We start from the raw sequence: 21,997 nt of genomic DNA on the forward strand, positions 1-21,997 counted from the left end.
TTGGTCTTCATACAATCCGGACCTTTGCATAAGCAATGCATCCAAAAATCCTCATGTGTGAAACACAAGGTTTCTTCCCACTCCAAGCTTCTTGTAGAGTCATTGATGTAAGTGCACTTGTAGGGCATCTATTCTTTGTGTACACCACATTTACCACAGCTTCCGTCCAATATTCATGCCTAAGGTTTTGTATATGAAGCATATTCCTTGCCATCTCGAGAATGGTACGATTTGTTCTTTCAGCAACTCCATTTTATTGTGGAATGTAAGGAGTAGAGGTTTGTCTTGCAATACCTTGAATCTTCATGAAGTCATCAAAATGCTTTGACATGTATTCATCTCCATTGTGTGTTCTCAACACTTTGATCTTGCACACACATTGTTTTTCTACAAGAGTCCTAAAATCTTTAAACTTTGAGAAACATTCACTCTTAGCTTTAATGATGTAAATATTGAGAAAAGAACTCTTTAAGTAGTTGCTAATGGTCAATAGAGTACAAGTGTTGTTAAGGATATCCCATAAGGTAGGGTGCTGGTCTATAGTACATTAGAGTACAAGAGGAGGGCTGGTCCTAGGAGATATACCATATGGATTGTAGCACTTGGTACCTTGGTACTAGTATATCAAGAAAGGGTTGCCATGAGAAGAATTATCTCATACCACACTCTATTTGTTATAGTGCAACCTTGCTGGTCCTAACTTACTTGTGTGGAGTATGCTTTCAATGTTTCAATAGGTTATGGGCCCACATTCTCTTACCAAGTAAGTTGTTCTTGCATTTTATTTTCTTTGTTGCTTGTTTGGTAGTTGAGATCTTATGGTATAGTATTACTAGTGTTTTGTTGAAGTCATTACTCCTGGATTTGTGAGTGTATGAGGTTAGTGCAAGACCTTGATAGTGTCTTTGCTGAAGTAACACTAGTATTTGAGAGTTTTATGAGAAATTGAGTCATTTTGAGTGAGGTGATGTGAGGGAGATGTTTGAAAGCCATAGAATTACATGTCATAGCATTTCCCACCATTTAGACGTGATTTGGACTCAAAGTATGCAAAAAGTTGCAAAACAGCGAATTCTGAGTTTGTAGTTTAGCAATCTTTGAGTAGTCATATCTTTTGCATTACAACTCCATATCAAGAGATTCTTGGACCTACTTGTAGCTTGAGATGGCATCTTTTGAGAGTGATAGCTTAAGAATGGTAGAAAAGTTTAGAGGTGACAACTTTCACCACTGGAAGGCCAAAATGGAGCTACTTTTGGCATCATTGGATCTTTGGGAGATTGTATGTGAGGAGGAAGAGGCACCTGGATTAGAGGCAAGCATGAAGGAGCAAAAGGACTTCAAAAGACGAGAAAAGAAGGCTTTTGGCATAATTGCCACCAACTTAGATGAAACCAACTTTGCTCATGTCATTTCTTGCAAAGGAGCAGCAGATGCATGGAATACTCTTTGCAATGTCTATGAGAGTAGGAATCTTTCCAATGTGCTATGGTCAAGGCAAAAGTTCTTCACAATGAAGATGGAAGAAGGTGAAGATCTCATGGCTCATGTAAATAAGGTAAAAGCACTTGCAAATCAACTTGCTGTTGTGGACAAGCCTTTACTTGAAGAAGATGTTGTGATGACATTACTCTCAAGCCTTCCGGACTCCTATTCCTCCCTCATTGTGGCATTGGAGTCCATTTCAAGGAAAGACCTCACTTTGGACTATGTCACGGCAAGACTAGCTCATGAAGTGACCAAAAGAAAGCAAAAGGAGTCTATTGGGGAGCAATCAGCACTATTTACAAGACCAAGTAAGGCAAGTGTCCCTTCTCAATGTAATCCATCTAAAACTTGTTACGTTTGTGGAAAACCAGGCCATTTTGCTAGAATTTGTTTCAAAGCAAAGAGAGGAGAAAGAGAGAATGCCAACAATGCTTTTCATGATCATGGAGGTGAAGACTTTGCATTCATGGCAAAACAAACTCCTTCCATGTTTGATATGAGCAAATGGATTGTGGATTCCGGATGTACCAAACACATGACTCCATACAAGTGCTCATTTAACACTTATCAACCAATTCAAGCAACCAACGTTTGGTAGGTGATAATTGTATGGTACAAGCCATTGGAATAGGCACCATTGTAGTGGAGGTGGTGGTGAAGGGCATAAGCAAGAGAATCACTCTCAAGGATGTGTTGCATGTGCCAAAGATGAAGAAGAACCTCCTTTCGGTGAGTAAACTTGTAACTCATGGGTAGAAAGTGCAATTTAACATGAATGGATGTTTTGTGAGAACCATGGAAGGCAAAGAAGTAGCAAAAGGGACTAGGAATGGCAATCTCTATATTATCAATTGCAAGAGGATCAATGGAGTGGAGGTTGCTGCCTTTGCTGAATTTCCATCAAATGAAGAGAAGATGGACATTTGGCATCAAAGACTTGGGCATTTCAATGCCAAAAGCATGAAGGGGCTTCAATCCAAGGTAAATGGCATAGACCTTGGCCATTCTACCATGAATCTTACTTATGAGGGATGCATTCAAGGCAAACAACATAGGACACCATTTCCTAGAGGAGTTGCAATAAGAGCAAACCAATTGCTGGAGCTTGTGCATTCGGATGTTTGTGGATCCATGAGGACACCATCTATGAGTGGTAGTGAAAAGTGGCACATGTGTCCAAGTGGGAGTAGTGGTGTGTTTGTAGACACATCTTCAATTCTAGCAAACAAACAAGAAGATGAAGAAGAGCATTCTCAAAGTGAAGAAGAAGAGGAAGATGCCATGATAGAAGAGCCCAATACTATAAAGACTTCAATTCTAGCAAGATACAACAAGGACAATGAAGAGAATGAAGATGAAGAATACCAACAAATGAGTAAGAGAAAGCACTCCATGAGTCATACAAGGCAGCAAGAGGTGCAAGAAGGCTCATCTTCTTTGCATGAAAGAAGATATCAAACACATGAGAGAAGACCACAAGGTGAATGGTGAAAGAACCACATCTTTCCACAACAATTGGATATAAGTGGGTGCTTAGAACTAAGAGAGATGCAAACGATTGAAGGTCAAGAATGGGCTATGTATTCTTTGTTTGAGTGGGAGCCATATCTTTGAATAGCAATAGACAACCAAACATTGCAAGGTCCACAATAGGGGCGGAGTATTTGGCAGCAAGTCATGAAGCAATGGAGGCGTTTTGGTTGAAGTTGTTATTGGAAGATATTGGACTTGTGTAATTTGAAGCTACTCCATTGAGGTGTGACAATCAAGGATGTCTTGCTTTTGGAAAAAATCCAAAGCATCATGCAAGAACTAAGTACATTGATATTCAGCATCATTTCATAAGAGAGAAGATAGAGATGGAGATTATTGATATGATGTATTGTAAAACCAAAGACATGTTTGCTGATTTGTTGACAAAAGCCTTAGTTAGAGAAGGACACAACAAGTTGAGTAAGGCATTAGGATTGATAGCTAATTGACCAATAGCAAAGTGGGAGTGTTGAGAAAAGAACTCTTTAAGTAGTTGCTAATGGTCAATAGAATACAAGTGTTGTTAAGGATATCCCATAAGGTAGGGTGCTGGTCTATAGTACATTAGAGTACAAGAGGAGGGCTGGTCCTAGGAGATATACCATATGGATTGTAGCACTTGGTACCTTGGTACTAGTATATCAAGAAAGAGTTGCCATGAGAAGAATTATCTCATACCACACTCTATTTGTTATAGTGCAACCTTGCTGGTCCTAACTTACTTGTGTGGAGTATGCTTTCTATGTTTCAATAGTAAATCCACACTTTTCTTGAGAAATCATCAATGAATGTAATAAAGTACCTTGCTCTTCCAATTGATGGTGTCTTCATTGGTCCACAAACATCTGAGTGCACAATCTCCAACAATTTTGTTGCACGTGTTGCAACTCCACTTGAAAATGAAGCCCTTTGTTGTTTGCCTTATATACATCCTTCACAAGCAAGTGTCATGGCATTGTGGCTGAATTGACCAAGATCCAAGCCACTTACCATGGATTGAAGCTCCTCCATACATTTGGCATTCAAATGACCAAGTCGTTGATGCCAAATTCTAAACTTGACTTGATCTTCTGGAAAATCAACAAATGTCGCCACTTCAACTCCATTCACCTTCTTGTAATTGATGAAGTAGAGATTTCCATCTCTAAGGCCTTTGACAACATGTTGGCCATCCAATGTCTTGACAAAACATCCATTCATGTCAAATTGAACCTTACAACCATGTGATACAAGTTTGTTCACCGAAAAGAGGTTCTTCTTTATTTTTGGCACATGTAGGACTTCTTTCAATCTGATCCTCTTCATTTGGTCCTTCACAACAATCTCTACTACAATGGAGCCAATTCCAATGGCTTGTACCATGCCATTGTCTCCCAACCACACTTTTGTTGCTGGAATTTCTTCATAAGTGTCAAATGAACACTTATATGGTGTCATGTGCTTAGTAGCACCTGAATCAATAATCCACTTTGACATGGCAGCCATGGAGGCTCCTTCCTTTGCCATGAAAGCGTACTCATCTCCTCCAAAACTATCACTAGCATTGTTTGCATTCTCCCTCTCTCTTTTCTTGGCCTTGTAGCAATTTCTAGTAAAATGACCTGATTTCCCACAAATATAGCAATTCTTCATATTACTTTTTGAATTATCACGTTGGTGAGAATAGCTACCTTTACCTTGTCTTGAAAATAGAGCCGAATCATCACTTGTAAGCTCCTTTTCTTTCCTCTTGGTCACTTCATCGACAAGTCTTGACGTGAAATAGTTCATGGTAAGCTCCTTCATGTTGATGGACTCCAATGCCACAATGAGGTAGTTGTAGGATTTGGAAAGGCTCATGAGCAATGTCAATACAATGTCCTTATCATCAATTGAATTATCAACAATTGATTGTTGGTTAGCAAGTGCTTTTACCTTGTTAATATGAGCCATGAGGTCATCTCTTTCTTCTATCTTTACCGTCAAGAACTTCCTTCTTGTCCAAATGATGTTGGCAAGGTTTTTACTCTCATAGATGTTGCAAAGAGTCTTCCCTGCTTTCGCTGATCCATTGAAAGCTATAATTTGTGAAAAGTTGGCATCATCAAGGTTTGTTGCAATCATCCCAAAAGCTTTCCTTTCACGACGTTTGTACTCCTTCTTCACTTTGATATCAGCATTCTCACTTGGAGGGTCTTCACTTTCATCAACAATGTCCCAAAGGTCCAATGAAGCCAATAAAAGCTCCATTTTCTTCTTCCAATGGTAAAAGTTGTCACCCCTAAACTTCTCAATTACTCTCAAGCTCTCACCCTCACTTGAAGCCATGTCTAAGGAAGGGATGTGTGAAGGAAAATCAAGAAAAGAAGATATAGAACTCTCAAAATCAACAAGAAGGTGTTGCTGCCTTAGAAACCCAGAATGCCCTCTTTGTAAGTAAACAAGTGATCTCACTCTTGTATCCCTCTCAACTTCACATATAAGACTTCTCACAAGTCTTACACTCTATCTGAACCTCTTGTATAAGCTTTGCCACTCTTCAATCATCCCTCTTTTCTCACAAAATACTTCTAACCTCACAAAAAAATACTTCTTGTAAAAATAGAACAATCTCTTAAGAAGTTAAGTACTTGAAACCACAATGTTGGAACATCAATGATAAATTTCAGCAAAGAAATATAAGACTAGAGTTTTAAAACATCATTATATGGAGTCTAACATCAACAAAGATTATGAGTGCACTTAAGAATAAATAAGAAAAAAATTACATCAACAACTAGATGCATGAGAAGGATTAGAAGATAACAAAGTCAAACTTCAGTAATAACCATAAGATCTACTCTTTACAACAAGAAAGACTTCAAAGTACTTCAAAACTCACAAATAAAGGTGAAGGGGCCCATAAGCTATTTAAAAAATAAGTATTTAGAAGACACAACACTTAGTATTAGCAAGGTTGCACACAAAGAAAGTATGGAGTAAGATATCTCTCACTTCCAACATCCATTACTTATAGGTGGAAGTTGCTACCCTAAAAGACAACGTCCACTCTTTGAGTTTTACACACATGGCTCTAGGATCTTTTTGGCATCTCACAAGTCCCAAGAGTATCCTATGTCGAATATTAATTACTCTTACGTCTTACACACATGCTCTTAGGATTCTTTGGCATCTCATGAACTACGGGGGTACCCTATGACACATACTAATGACTCATACTTAGTCTTAGGATATTCCCTTGTTAATACTTTATCATTTTAATTTTGACTCTTGGTCCATGACTTCGTCCTATATCTATTGGATGTTCTAACCATATACCAAGAGTCAAACCTTTGACCATTAATAACTTACCTAAGATATTATTTTAAATAAGGTAACATTTTTTTCTTTGACTTTAACACTTTCATGCTCTTCACATTCAAATGGCCAAGGCGATGATGCCATATATTCAACTTATCTTCGTTTGATGTAAACTCAGTAAATGCAGCTACTTCCACTCTATTCACCTTCTTATAAATGAGGTAGTATAAATTTCCATCTTTCAAGCCTTTGAAGACCTTGTCTCCACTCAATGATCTTACAAAACATCCATTCATGTCAAATTGAATTTTATATTAAGAAAAGAAGTACTTAGAAGACACAACACTTAGCATCAGCAAGGTTGCACACAAAGAGAGTATGGAATAAGATGTCTCTCACTTACAACACCCATTACTTATAAGTGGTAGTTGCTGCCCTAAAAGACAACGTCCACTCTTTGACTTTTACACACATAGCAGTAGGATCTTTTTGGCATGTCACGAGTCCCAAGAGTATCATATATTGAATACTAATTACTCTTACGTCTTACATACATGTTCTTAGGATCTTTTGGCATCTCACGAACAATGGGAGTATCCAATGACATAGACTAATGACTCATATTTATGCTTGGGATATTCCCTTGTTAATACTTTATCCTTTTGACTTTAACTCTTGGTCCATGACTTCGTCCTATATCCATTGGATGCCCTTATCATATAGCAAGAGTCAAATCTTTGACCACTAGTGACTTATCTAAGGTAATATCGTATACAAGGTAACATTTTCTACTTTGATTTTAAGACTCCCACTTTGCTATTTGTCAAATGCCTTTTAAGCCTAATGCCTTTGTCAACATGTGGTGTTTTCCTTTACTAATGTCTTTGTCATCAAATCAGCAAGCATGTCCTCCGTTGCACAATACTTCATATTAATCACTTCCATTTCAATCTTCTCTCTTATAAAGTGATGTTGAATGTCAATGTGCTTGGTCCTTGAATGATGCTTTGGATTCTTTGCAAATACAAGACATCCTTGATTGTCACACTTCATTGGAGTTGCTTCCATTTGCACATCTCCAATATCCTCTAAAAGTTGTCTTAACTATATTGCCTATATTGCACCATGGCTGGCTGCCATATACTCCACCTCCATTGTTGATCTTACAATTGTTGGTTGTCTCTTGTAATTCCAAGAAATTACTCCCATTCCAACAAAGAATACATATCCTATTGTTGACCTTCTATCATTTCTATCTCCAATCTAATCCGCATCATAATAACCATGCAAACTAATGATAACCTCTTAGGCATAATTTGAAGTTAAAAAGTTCCTTTTAAGTACCTCATGATCCTTTTGATGGTTGTCCAATGGATTGGTCCAGCCTTTGACATGTGTTGGCTCACAACACTCATCGCATATGCAAGATCCATCCTTATGCTAACAATTGCATACATAAGTGAGCCTACTGATGCCTTGTATGGAATACCTTGCATTTGACCTTCAACTTCAGCAAACTCTTCATCCGTGAGCTTCATCAACTTCAAGTTTGCCTCCAATGGTGTTCCAATAGGCTTACACTCCTCTATATTGAGTCATTTCAATAGTTCTTCAATGTACTTGCTTTGGCTCATTGAAATGGTCTCCTTAGCACGATCTCTTATAAATTCCACTCCTAAATAATAGTGAAGCTCTCCCAAATCACTCATTTCATACTCCTTTTCTAACTTTGCCTTCAACCAATCCATCATCTTCAATGAATTGATTATGATGATCAAATAATCAACAAAGAGGATGATAATCAATATGAACTCATTTGATTGCATCACATATAAAGAATGATGAGCCTCACTCTTTACAAATCCTTCACTCACAAAGAATGTATCAATGCATTGGTACCATGCCCTTGGTGATTGCTTTAGCCCATACAAGGATTTGTTCAACTTACAAACAAGGTGTTGTTTGCCATCTTCAACAAATCCTTGAGGTTGATCCATGTAGATGTCTTCTTCCAACTTTTTTTTTAAAAATACCGTCTTCACATCCATTTGATGCATCTCCAAATCCATTGCTGCCCCAATTGCCACAATGGTTCTAATAGTGGTGAATTTGGCCACGGGAGCAAATGTCTCATTGAAATCTACACCAGCAAGTTGTGAGTAGCCTTTGGCAATCAATCTAGACTTGTATTTTACAATATTGTCCATTGCATCCTTTTTGATTCTAAACACCCACTTACAACCAATTGAAGATTGATTTGATAGAAATTGAATCAATTCCCATGTTCCATTGTCCATGAGTGATTTGTATTCTTCTTTCATAGCATTCTCCCACTTCAATGCATCCGTGGACTTCATTGCATCACATAAACTCAACGGATCTGTAAGAAGTGCAACAGTGGCACCTATTCTTTGTAGGACACCTATTCCTTGTAGGGCACCTATTCTTTGGTTACACCGCATTTACCACAGCTTCCGCTGTTGTATTATGTGCTTTCCTGCTCGAAAACGTGCCGAGCGTCTGGCTGTAGAAGGTAGTATGGAGATTCGCCAATATTCAAGCATTGTATCGGTTTTTGACTGTTGGAATATAAACGATTGCAAGAATACACCGTAAATCTATACGGATATCCTTCGACTTCTCGTCGAAGTCCTTTTTGCCTGAGTTGGTAGGTCTCTAGACGTTACAGAGAACCCCAAACAACCCAATCTGCTAATCTTCGATACCGCTTTATATTCACAATCTTTTATCCACTGACTGTCTCGTTAGATTAATCCATCAAATTTCATTCACTCTGCATACTCAATCTTATAGACACCCTTTTAATTCTCCAATCAGAGACGTAACTTTGATTTCACAAAAACAGTCAAGAGTAATCACACCCTCTTCATTAAAAATCCCGATTCACCATTACAACACTCACTTCAGCAACGATTGCCTCAGTCATTCCAAAATCCTATGAAGAAAAAAAAACCCAATTCTCTCTCTTTTTTCTACTTTCTGAAGCATGAAGCCCGCTCCCTGATCTTTCTCAAAACTTCTCCACAAAAAATTATTCTCTTCCAAAAAACCTTATCCTCTGAATTTCTTCAATCTTTCGTCTTGGATCCGAAATTGGCTCCTTCCATCTTGGATCCGGAATTGGCTCCGTCATCTGTGCTTTCTCCTCTGTTTTTACCCTTAAGAGATCTTTTTATCGAAAGGACGTTTTTACAATGGCACAAAGGATGGAACAGCCTGAAACGTAATTGGAGCCTCGTAATCGGGACCACATTGAATCGCCCAACCAATTCAGGTCTCATATTGGCTAAGAGTCTAGTAGTAAGACTCTGATATATCCATAATTAGACTACATTGGATCGCTCGATCAATTCTGGTCTCATATTAGGTAAGAGGACCCGGATTGGATGTCTTGAAATTGGATCCAATTGGCTCTTCGAACCAGGCTCACCCGTCGTTGAATTGGTCCTTTCCTTTCTTGCTGACTCTCGTTATTGGAATCGAACGGGGTATTTCAGTATCTCCCGGCTGACAGTAACGGGGTGACTGAACCTGGCCTCCTAGTATTTGCACTGGAATCGGTCGTTGCTCCCAATATTCGAGGTAACTGAACATTCATAAAAGTCTCCTTTCTTTATATTTTCACGGTATACTCGTGTTACAACACGACATCCACCCCCTTTGAACCTGTGCATCCTCCGGTATATACCAATTTATCCAATTACTGTTTGATTTAGAATATATCCTCTACGTCTTTGTCCAGTTCGTCTTCGTTACCTTCATTATCCAAATCACTTTCATCTTCTTGCTACGGAATCTCTATACTTTTATTAAGTTCTTCCATATTCATCCCCGCGTGTCTTTGTTTAAATATTTTTACTCGCTTCCCTGCAATTGGTATTTTCAATTTTGTACCATCTAACTCTCGTAATGAATAAGTCGCATTATCATGAACAGTTGTTACTACATATGGCCCAAACCAACATTTTGAAAATTTCCGCAAGGTACTATGTTGATTATCCAGACTATTGTCATAAACAAGTACCCAATCACCTTCTTCAATTGCTTTAGGTCTCAATCGATGTTGCTTATCGAATCGCGCCTTGTTTTTTAACCTTGCTCTTTTTAACCTTTCCAATGCTATCTGGACATCTTCCGTTCTTTGCTCCAATTGTCGAATCCTAATAGCCAAAAGTTCTTCTCTTGTCAATCCATCTTCCCATGGTAGCATACTCCAAGTAAGTACCTTTTCTTCAATCGGCATAATTGATTTTCGACCTATCATAAGTTCTACTCGCATATATCCTGTCACCGAACTATGTGTTGTTTGATCAGCCCATAATGCAAATGACAAAAGCCATGGCCACTCTCTAACTTTTCCATTACAAGCTTTAACTAATGCTTTCACAATCGGTGGATGACCACGTTGGCTTTTAGCATTTCCTTCCGAATTATAAGCAGTAGTTAGTGATAATTTAACTCCACATCTTTCAAAGAACTTACGAGCTTCTTGTGCATTTAATTCTCCACGATCTGCAGTGATTTTTTCTACGCATCCGTAGCGGCAAATGATATCTTCAACAAAAACCTACAAATTCCCTCTGTAGATTTTATCCTCAATGCTCTTCCTTCTACTTGATTTGATAAATCTTCACGAGCTAAATCCAAATATCTCATCTGCCATAACCCAACTGGCATAATTACCAAATCAACAATCCATTTAAAATGAATAGCCAGAGGATACATAGGATGAAGACCATCTCGATGTCAGATATTAGAATATGATTGACAGATTTCACATGACTCTACAAATGAGAGCACATCTCGATACATATTTTTCCACCAATATCGTTCCTTGAGTTTAGCAAAAGTAGCCCAGATTCTTCTATGCCCTGTCCATAAACTATCATGAAACTCCTTTAATAATTTTAGTCTTTCTTCTTTTTTGCCTATCACTCGTTGAGGCATCCCAGTTCCTTTCTTTGGTCTCTTCCATAAGAATCCATCTCGAAGTAAAAATCCATATGCTTTTTTTCTTATTTGTTTGAATTTTTCTATAGACCAATTCCCCTGCTTAGTCAAGGTATTCAAATAATGACCAATATCCAATAATTCTCCTTCATAAGATTCTTCAAGAAATAGCTTGTCTTCTCTGTTGAGATTTGATATTGAATAGAATTTCAATCCGACATCATCAATGTCTTCAACCATTTCGTCCTCCCTCTCGTATCTTGCTCGAGATAGCATGTTTGCTACTAAATTGTCCTTCCCAGTGATATGCTTAAATTCCAGATTTAGTGACTTAATATAAGCAATCCATCTCAACATTGTAATATCTGGCGTTGAACAGTTAATAATCATTCCAAGCAATGGCAAGCAATCTGTTTCAATTACTAGATGAAACAACTCCCCAAAGTTCTCTTTTGACTTACGAATATGCACGTTGACAAATACTTAAAACTTTAGCTCCAAATCCAACTGCAAATCTATTCTCATTTGAATCATCTTGACCCACAGCCCATCCAATGGCAATTGGAATAGCATCCATAGTAAGAATCACTGGTCTATTGCACTTATAATCAACCTTCTTCAATATTGGAGGTGACATCAATAATTTCTTCAATCTTTCCATTGCCTGAATATGTCTTTCTTCCCATTTAAATCGGTAGCCCTTGCGTAACAGTTCACATAATAGATCTGTAATGTGAGTATAATGAGGGATCCAGATTCGATAAAATACACATGCACCCAAAAACATGAAAACCTTTGTTAAAGAATCACAATCCTCTTTCATCCTTCCAATTGCATCAACTTTAGTTGAATCTGGTTTTCTTCCGTAAGATCCACATAAATGTCCAACAATCACAACCTCTCGTACTCCAAATATGGACTTCATACCCGATAATTTAAGATGAACTTCTCCAAGCCGAGTTAAAATCTTTTCACAATCTTGTATATGATCAACAACATATTTGCGACACCCCGTCGTATCTAAAGTTTCATCCTTGTCTCCTTCTCTGCACCCTTTTATAGGAACATCATCCAGAAAAGGCATAGTCTTTTCCGGAATAAAATCTCTCAATACCTTATTCATCCCATTCATCATATGCGCAACTGAGTTGGTCGCGCCTTGAAGAAGAGTGCACATTCTAACCAATCCAAGTGGTGTCCTCATCGTTGTCATATCTCTACTTCCTTCGGCAAGTTGAAATTGATGATAACTTGAATACAAGTCACTCATTGAATAGATCGCCCTTCGTGCAAATGCCTCAATAAATTCATCCACAATAGGTCCAATTTCTACATTCTTAACAATTACCGCATTCACCGGTTGCATATCTTGAATAAATTGTAGTGACCCATTCTTCTTAGGTACCGTAAACCATCGACTAGAATATGGCACAAATGAGGGTTTCAATATTTTTATCTTCATCTTTTCTTTTAATAGTTCAACCAATTTAGATAAATGTACCCTCGGTACTGGAATCGGTCTTAGATTCCAAGGTACATGCAGTACAGTGAAGATAACCATAGGTGTTATAATATTCGGATCCACACACCCAATTTCATGAGATTCGAAAGCAAACGATCTACCTTATTTAGCCAACATCCTTTTGAAGCAAGTAATTTCCTCCGACAATAAAGAACCATCAGAACCAATCTTCAATTCTTCAAAAGTCTCTTTAATAAATTAATGTCCAATACTCATTGGATCTCTTAACCTTGCTTCTTTTGATGCTTCTCCCATTTGTTTTTTAGAATCTTTTGGTAATGGTCCGACAACAGGCTTTACCTTCTTATCTGTCATTTTATATCTCGTCTCTATAGTGACTTCTGGTGCTTGAAAAGATTCAAGTATGGTATAAACCTCTCTTAAATGAATCTCAACAATCTTATCATTATCCCCTAACCCAATAGATGTAATCAATTCCAATGAATCTTCCAGTCCATTTTCTTCATAAACACCTAAAATCCTCTCATCATCTTGTAATGTACCTAACTTGCATAATTGTCCTTCAATATCATATAATCTTTTTCTTTCTTTTCTTTTAAAATCATCAACTTTCTTATACATGATATTTCCATTCTCCAATATATCAATAAAACTCGCATCAAAGGCACCTCCATCTAGCGAGAGTACCTCCTCTTTTGTACCTCTATAATCTCGCTTTACAGTGGTACCTCCCCAAAATCCTTAAATCCTTCAACAATCTTTGGCAATGGTTTCTCCCTCAACCTATCTCGATTCCGTTCATGGTTAGGAGGTACTGTTAGAAATTGTACAGCTTTCCTCCCATCTTCGCTCCGTATCCTTGCATAAGCAGAATCATTGTCAAGTACTTTTGTTTCCATACAAGTTGCCGTAATATAAGGTTGTCTTAAAATCAATGGATAAGATGTTGTATCTTGAACAAAGAAATGTTGCTCCATCGCAACATCCCCAATCCACATTTTGACATTAGGACAAGCTCCATATAATTCGCCCCGTGTGTTATTAGCTGCTCGAATTGCCCATCTATGTTCCATATCAATTGGCCATTTTGGCTTCTTATAAAGATCTTTAGACATGAGATTTATTTCAGAACCATGGTCGACTAAAGCAACAATTGGTTCTTCTATATCTCTTACTTTCACCAATACCTCAGTAGTTGCCCTTGCCCAATGCTTTCGAATATAATGGCTCAAAGCTTTCATTTTCTTATCACTATAATCTTCGAAACGTACTCGTTGATTATACCCATTCTTTTCATTTGTTGGTTGCTTGTAACCAATATCAACCTCATCTTCATCTTTATATATTCTTGCATCAATAGCATGACTCATTCCAGTTTCGTCCATTAATTACCTCTTTCGCTTAATGCTGTCAATGATAACATCATGAAACTCCTTCTTTGCAATTCCCAAGACTTCTTTCAATGTGAATTCCACCTTAGCCTTTAATATACGTTCTTCAAATATCCCTTTCAAATTTGTTGCCACTTCAATGTCAGAAAGTAGCTTATAAGCAATTGATTTGCTCTTATCTTTTTTCTCCCTTGTTTTTTCTTCCAATAATGCTGAGGTATCCTTTACAGGCAATTCATGTGAAGCTGCCTCCCGAGCCTTGTCTCCTCGAGTTTGCCTCTTAGAAAAATTTCCTTCTCTCGTATCATCAAAATTTCCTCGTCTCTTTTCTTCCACCAAGGCTTTATGTTGGCTCTTAGCAATATATGCATGAACTGAAAGAGACTCAACAGGATCCTCCCAACCTGTTGCACCTCGTATTGTAGCTGCAGTCCTCAAGAATGCTTCTCGAGGTAATTTCCCTTCTTACATTGTAGAAATGGCGGAAGCCCAAAACTCACTAGTTTCTGTACTTCTACCAAGGTCATCATCTACTCTAGCACCATAACTTGCACTTTCTTGTGCTGTTGTTTCATGCTCTTTTAGGTAATCTTGAACCAATACTCTCATTCCTCCCTTGCCAAAATTAGTTTGAAGAAGATCCTCTCTATCATTTAATACTATCTTTCCATCTTTTCAGCAAATAATTCCTTGCCGTATCATATTATTAAATTCATTGCAATCTTTTCTAGTGTATGAAGCGTCATCACACCAAATGCATCTTTGTACATATCCTTGTTTTGAAACATTCTTCGAATTATTTGTAGAAGTATTCTCTTCAAGTCTTGCCACTTAGATTTGAAGATCTCGCATTCTTCGTATAATTTCTTCAATCCCCATATCTGCTTTCTTCGATAAGGATGTCGAAGGTTGAACTGTAGGCATTGTTGGTGGTGTTGTATGTATTAGAGCTTTAGGTGCTTGTACTATTTTCGAAATATTGCTCCTATCCTTCCTCCTTTCTCTTTTTGTAAGCAACCCCACCGCATCTTCAACATTCTTCCACTTTGTTGTCAATCCTTCATCTTCTTCTTTGTCTTCAAGAAGGAGTTCTAATTTCCCTTACAATTCTCCATCAGCAGCTTGAAGAAATATATCAACTTTGTTCGGCTCCAATGTCAATTTTTCTACCTTCGATAATTGAGGGTACTGCCCCTCAAATTCCCTTAGTCGCTCTGTTGCTTGCAAATTCTTATTGGGCCGTTCAATCCATTCCAGAAACAGCTTCTTAGTAACGCGATCAGAATCTTCCAAGAAATATTCTTCTTTCAATGCATGTGAAAAAATCTCGCATGAATTCTCATAACGATCCGTAATCGATGTCATATGGTCTCTTATCTCTGGTATTGTGGCAAGTCCAAATAATTCAACCATTTTCTTCTCAGAAACTCGATTTAATTCCATTTCTCAAACATAACATCTTAAATACCTTGAAATATTCCTTCCATCAAATTGATCAATTTTATTGACCACTGCTTGCAATGCTTTGGTTGCCAAAGCTTCCTTTGGATCATTGCTTTGCTGTTGCTACATTGATAATGAGAAGGCTTGAAACATACTTGTAATAAAGAGATCCATGTGCATACCTTCTCCTTTAGAAGAACCCCCACAAGAAACCCCTCCCAAAAACTCTTCAAAATTTTTATTTTCATTTTTTATAAAATAAAAATAAAATCAAACAAAATCCAATACCTTCCACCTCAAGCTTTCACGTCGGATTCACGTCTTATGTCGTATTACATGCTTTCCTGCTCGAGAACGCACCGGGCGTCTGGTTGTAGAAGGTAGTATGGAGATTCGCCAATATTCAAGCAGTTTATCGGTTTTTGACTGTTGGAATATAAACGACTGCAAGAATACACCGTAAATCTATACGAATACCCTTTGACTGCTTGCCGAAGTTCTTTTTGCCCTAGCCGATTGGTCTCTAGACGTTACAGAGAACCCCAAACAATCCAATCTGGTAATCTTTGATACCGCTTTATACTCACGATCTTGTATCCACTGACTGTCTCGTTAGATTAATCCATCAAATTTCATTCACTCCGCATATTCAATCCTATAGACACCTTTTTAATTCTCCAATCACAGACGTAACTTCGTGTTTACAAAAATAGTCAAGAGTAATCACACCCTCTTCATTAAAAATCCCGATTCACCATTACAACATTCACTTCAGCAACGATTGCCTCAGTCTTCCTAAAATCCTATGAAGAAAAAAAAACCCAATTCTCTCTCTTTTTTCTCCTTCCCGAAGCATGAAGCTCGCTTCCTGACCTTTTCAAAACCTCTCCACAAAAAACTATTCTCCCCCAAAAAAACTTATACTCTGAATTTCTTCAATCTTTCGTCTTGGATCTGGAATTGGCTCCTTCCGTCTTGGATCCAGAATTGGCTCTGTCGTCAGAGCTTTCTCCTCCGTTTTTACCTTTAAGAGATCCTTTTACCGTAAGGACGTTTTCGGAATGGCACAAAGGACGGAACAGCCTGAAACGGAATTGGAGCCCCGTAATCGGGACCACATTGAATCGCCCGACCAATTCAGGTCTCATATTGGCTAAGAGTCTAGTAGTAAGACACGAATATACCCATAATTAGACTGCATTGGATTGCCTGACCAATTCATGTCTCATATTGGGTAAGAGGACCCGCATTAGATGTCTTGAAATTGGATCCAATTGGCTCTTTGAACCAGGCTCACCCGTCGTTGAATTGGTCCTTTCTCTTCCTACTGACTCCCGTTATTGGAATCGAACGAAGCATTTCAATATCTTTCGGCTGACAGTAATGGGGTGACTGAACCAGGCCTCCTAGTATTTGCACTGGAATTGGTCATTGCTCCCAATATTCGAGGTAACTGAACATAAATAAAAGTCTCCTTTCTTTATATTTTCACGGTATACTCATATTACAACACGACACCGCCCAATATTCATGCCTAAGATTTTGTATATGAAGCATACTCCTTGCCATCTCGAGAATGGTACGATTTGTTCTTTCAACAACACCATTTTGTTGTAGAATGTAAGGAGTAGAGGTTTGTCTTGCAATACCTTGAATCTTCATGAAGTCATCAAAATGCTTTGACATGTATTCATCTCCATTGTGTGTTCTCAACACTTTAATCTTGCACTCACATTATTTTTCTACAAGAGCCCTAAACTCCTTAAACTTTGAGAAACATTCACTCTTAGCTTTAATGATGTAAATCCACACTTTTCTTGAGAAATCATCAATGAATGTAATAAAGTACCTTGCTCTTCCAATTGATGGTGTCTTCATTGGTCCACAAACATCTGAGTGCACAATCTCCAACAATTTTGTTGGACGTGTTGCAACTCCACTTGAAAATGAAGCCTTTTGTTGTTTGCCTTATATACATCCTTCACAAGCAAGTGTCATGGCATTGTGGCTGAATTGACCAAGATCCAAGCCACTTACCATGGATTGAAGCTCCTCCATACATTTGGCATTCAAATGACCAAGTCGTTGATGCCAAATTCTAAACTTGTCTTGAACTTCTGGAAAATCAACAAATGTCGCCACTTCAACTCCATTCACCTTCTTGTAATTGATGAAGTAGAGATTTCCATCTCTAAGGCCTTTGACAACATGTTGGCCATCCAATGTCTTGACAAAACATCCATTCATGTCAAATTGAACCTTACAACCATGTGATACAAGTTTGTTCACCGAAAAGAGGTTCTTCTTTATTTTTGGCACATGTAGGACTTCTTTCAATCTGATCCTCTTCATTTGGTCCTTCACAACAATCTCTACTACAATGGAGCCAATTCCAATGGCTTGTACCATGCCATTGTCTCCCAACCACACTTTTGTTGCTGGAATTTCTTCATAAGTGTCAAATGAACACTTATATGGTGTCATGTGCTTAGTAGCACCTGAATCAATAATCCACTTTGACATGGCAGCCATGGAGGCTCCTTCCTTTGCCATGAAAGCGTACTCATCTCCTCCAAAACTATCACTAGCATTGTTTGCATTCTCCCTCTCTCTTTTCTTGGCCTTGTAGCAATTTCTAGCAAAATGACCTGATTTCCCACAAATATAGCAATTCTTCATATTACTTTTTGAATTATCACGTTGGTGAGAATAGCTACCTTTACCTTGTCTTGAAAATAGAGCCGAATCATCACTTGTAAGCTCCTTTTCTTTCCTCTTGGTCACTTCATCGACAAGTCTTGACGTGAAATAGTTCATGGTAAGCTCCTTCATGTTGATGGACTCCAATGCCACAATGAGGTAGTTGTAGGATTTGGAAAGGCTCATGAGCAATGTCAATACAATGTCCTTATCATCAATTGAATTATCAACAATTGATTGTTGGTTAGCAAGTGCTTTTACCTTGTTAATATGAGCCATGAGGTCATCTCTTTCTTCTATCTTTACCGTCAAGAACTTCCTTCTTGTCCAAATGATGTTGGCAAGGTTTTTACTCTCATAGATGTTGCAAAGAGTCTTCCCTGCTTTCGCTGATCCATTGAAAGCTATAATTTGTGAAAAGTTGGCATCATCAAGGTTTGTTGCAATCATCCCAAAAGCTTTCCTTTCACGACGTTTGTACTCCTTCTTCACTTTGATATCAGCATTCTCACTTGGAGGGTCTTCACTTTCATCAACAATGTCCCAAAGGTCCAATGAAGCCAATAAAAGCTCCATTTTCTTCTTCCAATGGTAAAAGTTGTTACCCCTAAACTTCTCAATTACTCTCAAGCTCTCACCCTCACTTGAAGCCATGTCTAAGGAAGGGATGTGTGAAGGAAAATCAAGAAAAGAAGATATAGAACTCTCAAAATCAACAAGAAGGTGTTGCTGCCTTAGAAACCCAGAATGCCCTCTTTGTAAGTAAACAAGTGATCTCACTCTTGTATCCCTCTCAACTTCACATATAAGACTTCTCACAAGTCTTACACTCTATCTGAACCTCTTGTATAAGCTTTGCCACTCTTCAATCATCCCTCTTTTCTCACAAAATACTTCTAACCTCACAAAAAAATACTTCTTGTAAAAATAGAACAATCTCTTAAGAAGTTAAGTACTTGAAACCACAATGTTGGAACATCAATGATAAATTTCAGCAAAGAAATATAAGACTAGAGTTTTAAAACATCATTATATGGAGTCTAACATCAACAAAGATTATGAGTGCACTTAAGAATAAATAAGAAAAAAATTACATCAACAACTAGATGCATGAGAAGGATTAGAAGATAACAAAGTCAAACTTCAGTAATAACCATAAGATCTACTCTTTACAACAAGAAAGACTTCAAAGTACTTCAAAACTCACAAATAAAGGTGAAGGGGCCCATAAGCTATTTAAAAAATAAGTATTTAGAAGACACAACACTTAGTATCAGCAAGGTTGCACACAAAGAAAGTATGGAGTAAGATATCTCTCACTTCCAACATCCATTACTTATAGGTGGAAGTTGCTACCCTAAAAGACAACGTCCACTCTTTGAGTTTTACACACATGGCTCTAGGATCTTTTTGGCATCTCACAAGTCCCAAGAGTATCCTATGTCGAATATTAATTACTCTTACGTCTTACACACATGCTCTTAGGATTCTTTGGCATCTCATGAACTACGGGGGTATCCTATGACACATACTAATGACTCATACTTAGTCTTAGGATATTCCCTTGTTAATACTTTATCATTTTAACTTTGACTCTTGGTCCATGACTTCGTCCTATATCTATTGGATGTTCTAACCATATACCAAGAGTCAAACCTTTGACCATTAATAACTTACCTAAGATATTATTTTAAATAAGGTAACATTTTTTTCTTTGACTTTAACACTTTCATGCTCTTCACATTCAAATGGCCAAGGCGATGATGCCATATATTCAACTTATCTTCGTTTGATGTAAACTCAGTAAATGCAGCTACTTCCACTCTATTCACCTTCTTATAAATGAGGTAGTATAAATTTCCATCTTTCAAGCCTTTGAAGACCTTGTCTCCACTCAATGATCTTACAAAACATCCATTCATGTCAAATTGAATTTTATATTAAGAAAAGAAGTACTTAGAAGACACAACACTTAGCATCAGCAAGGTTGCACACAAAGAGAGTATGGAATAAGATGTCTCTTACTTCCAACATCCAATACTTATAGGTGGTAGTTGCTGCCCTAAAAGACAACGTCCACTCTTTAACTTTTACACACATGGGCCTGTGATCCTTTTGGCATCTCACAAGTCCCAAGAGTATCCTATGTCGAATACTAATTACTGTTACGTCTTACACACATGCTCTTAGGATTTTTTGGCATCTCAAGAACTACGAGGGTATCCTATGACACAGACTAATGACTCATACTTAGTCTTAGGATATTCCATTGTTAAAACTTTATCCTTTTGACTTTGACTCTTGGTCCATGACTTCGTCCTATATCCATTGGAAGTCCTTATCATATACCAAGAGTCAAACCTTTGACCACTAGCAAATTACCTAAGATAATATCCTATACAAGGTAACATTTTCTACTTTTACTTTAACACTTTATAACCTTCTATTACAAGTTTACTCACCGAAAGAAGGTTTTGCTTCACCTTAGGCACATGAAGGACGTTTTTGAGACTGATTTGAATTGTTTGTCCATTCACAACCACCTCTACTGTAAAAGAGCCAATTCCAATGGCTTCACATGTACCTTTATCTGCCAACACCAAGTTTGATGCTGGAATAGTTTCATAAGTATCAAATGAGCACTTATAAGGTGTCATATGCTTGGAACAACTTGAATCCACAATCCATCTTGACATGGCAGCCATAGAGGTCCCATTTGTTGCCGTGAATGCATAATCTTGTCCTCCAAACTCGTCTTGCATATTATTTATATTCTCCTTCTTCATCTTTCTGCCTTTGTAGTAATTTCGAGCAAAATGGCCTATTTTTCTACAAATGAAGCAAGATTTGATATTACCTCGTTGATTTGGATAGTTGCCTTCCCCTTGACGTGAATACAATGCAGAAACTTTACTTTGGGGTTTTTTTCTTTTTTTTCTTGGTTACGTCATGGATAAGTCTTGCCGTCACATAGTCCATTGTAAGTTCTTTTACCTTAGTGGATTCCAATGCCACAATAAGGTAGTTGTAGGATTTGGGAAGGCTCATTAGCAAGGTCATGACAATATCACTTTCTTCTAAAGGCTTGTCAACAGTTGCTAGTTGGTTTGCAAGAGCCTTTACCTTATTGATATGAGCCATAAGGTCTTCACCTTCTTCCATCTTGCAAGTGAAGAACTTTCTCCTTGTATAGATGATGTTGAATAAGTTCTTGCTCTCATAGATGTTACAAAGAGTCTTCCATGCTTCCGCTGGTCCTTTGTAAGAGATAATGTGAGAGAAGTTGGCTTCATCCATATTTGTTGCAATCAACCCAAAAGCCTTCTTTTGACGACGTTTGAACTCTTTCTTTCCTGCATATCAGCAACTTTGCTTGGAGCCTCTTCACTTTCATCTACAATATTTCAAAGATCCAAAGATGCCAACAAAAGCTCAATTTTGACCTTCCAATGGTAGAAATTTTTACCTCTAAACTTTTCAATGACTCTCTTTAAAGCCTAAAGAAGAGTTGTATCAAAAAAGATTGTAAGAAGAAGTCCTAATGCTCCCAAAATCAGCAAAAAGGTTTTACTGCCTTAGAATCCCAGAATCCTTCTTTAAGAACAAACTAGTATTTTAACCCTCATAAATACTCTCAACTTCATTTCTAAGACTTCTCACAAGTCTGGTAACCTTTTCAAATCTAAATTGTCACTCAAATATCTCTCTT

Source organism: Physcomitrium patens, chromosome 19 (genome assembly GCF_059467195.1).
Source record: "Physcomitrium patens ecotype Gransden chromosome 19, ASM5946719v1, whole genome shotgun sequence".
NCBI classification, from domain to species: domain Eukaryota; kingdom Viridiplantae; phylum Streptophyta; class Bryopsida; order Funariales; family Funariaceae; genus Physcomitrium; species Physcomitrium patens.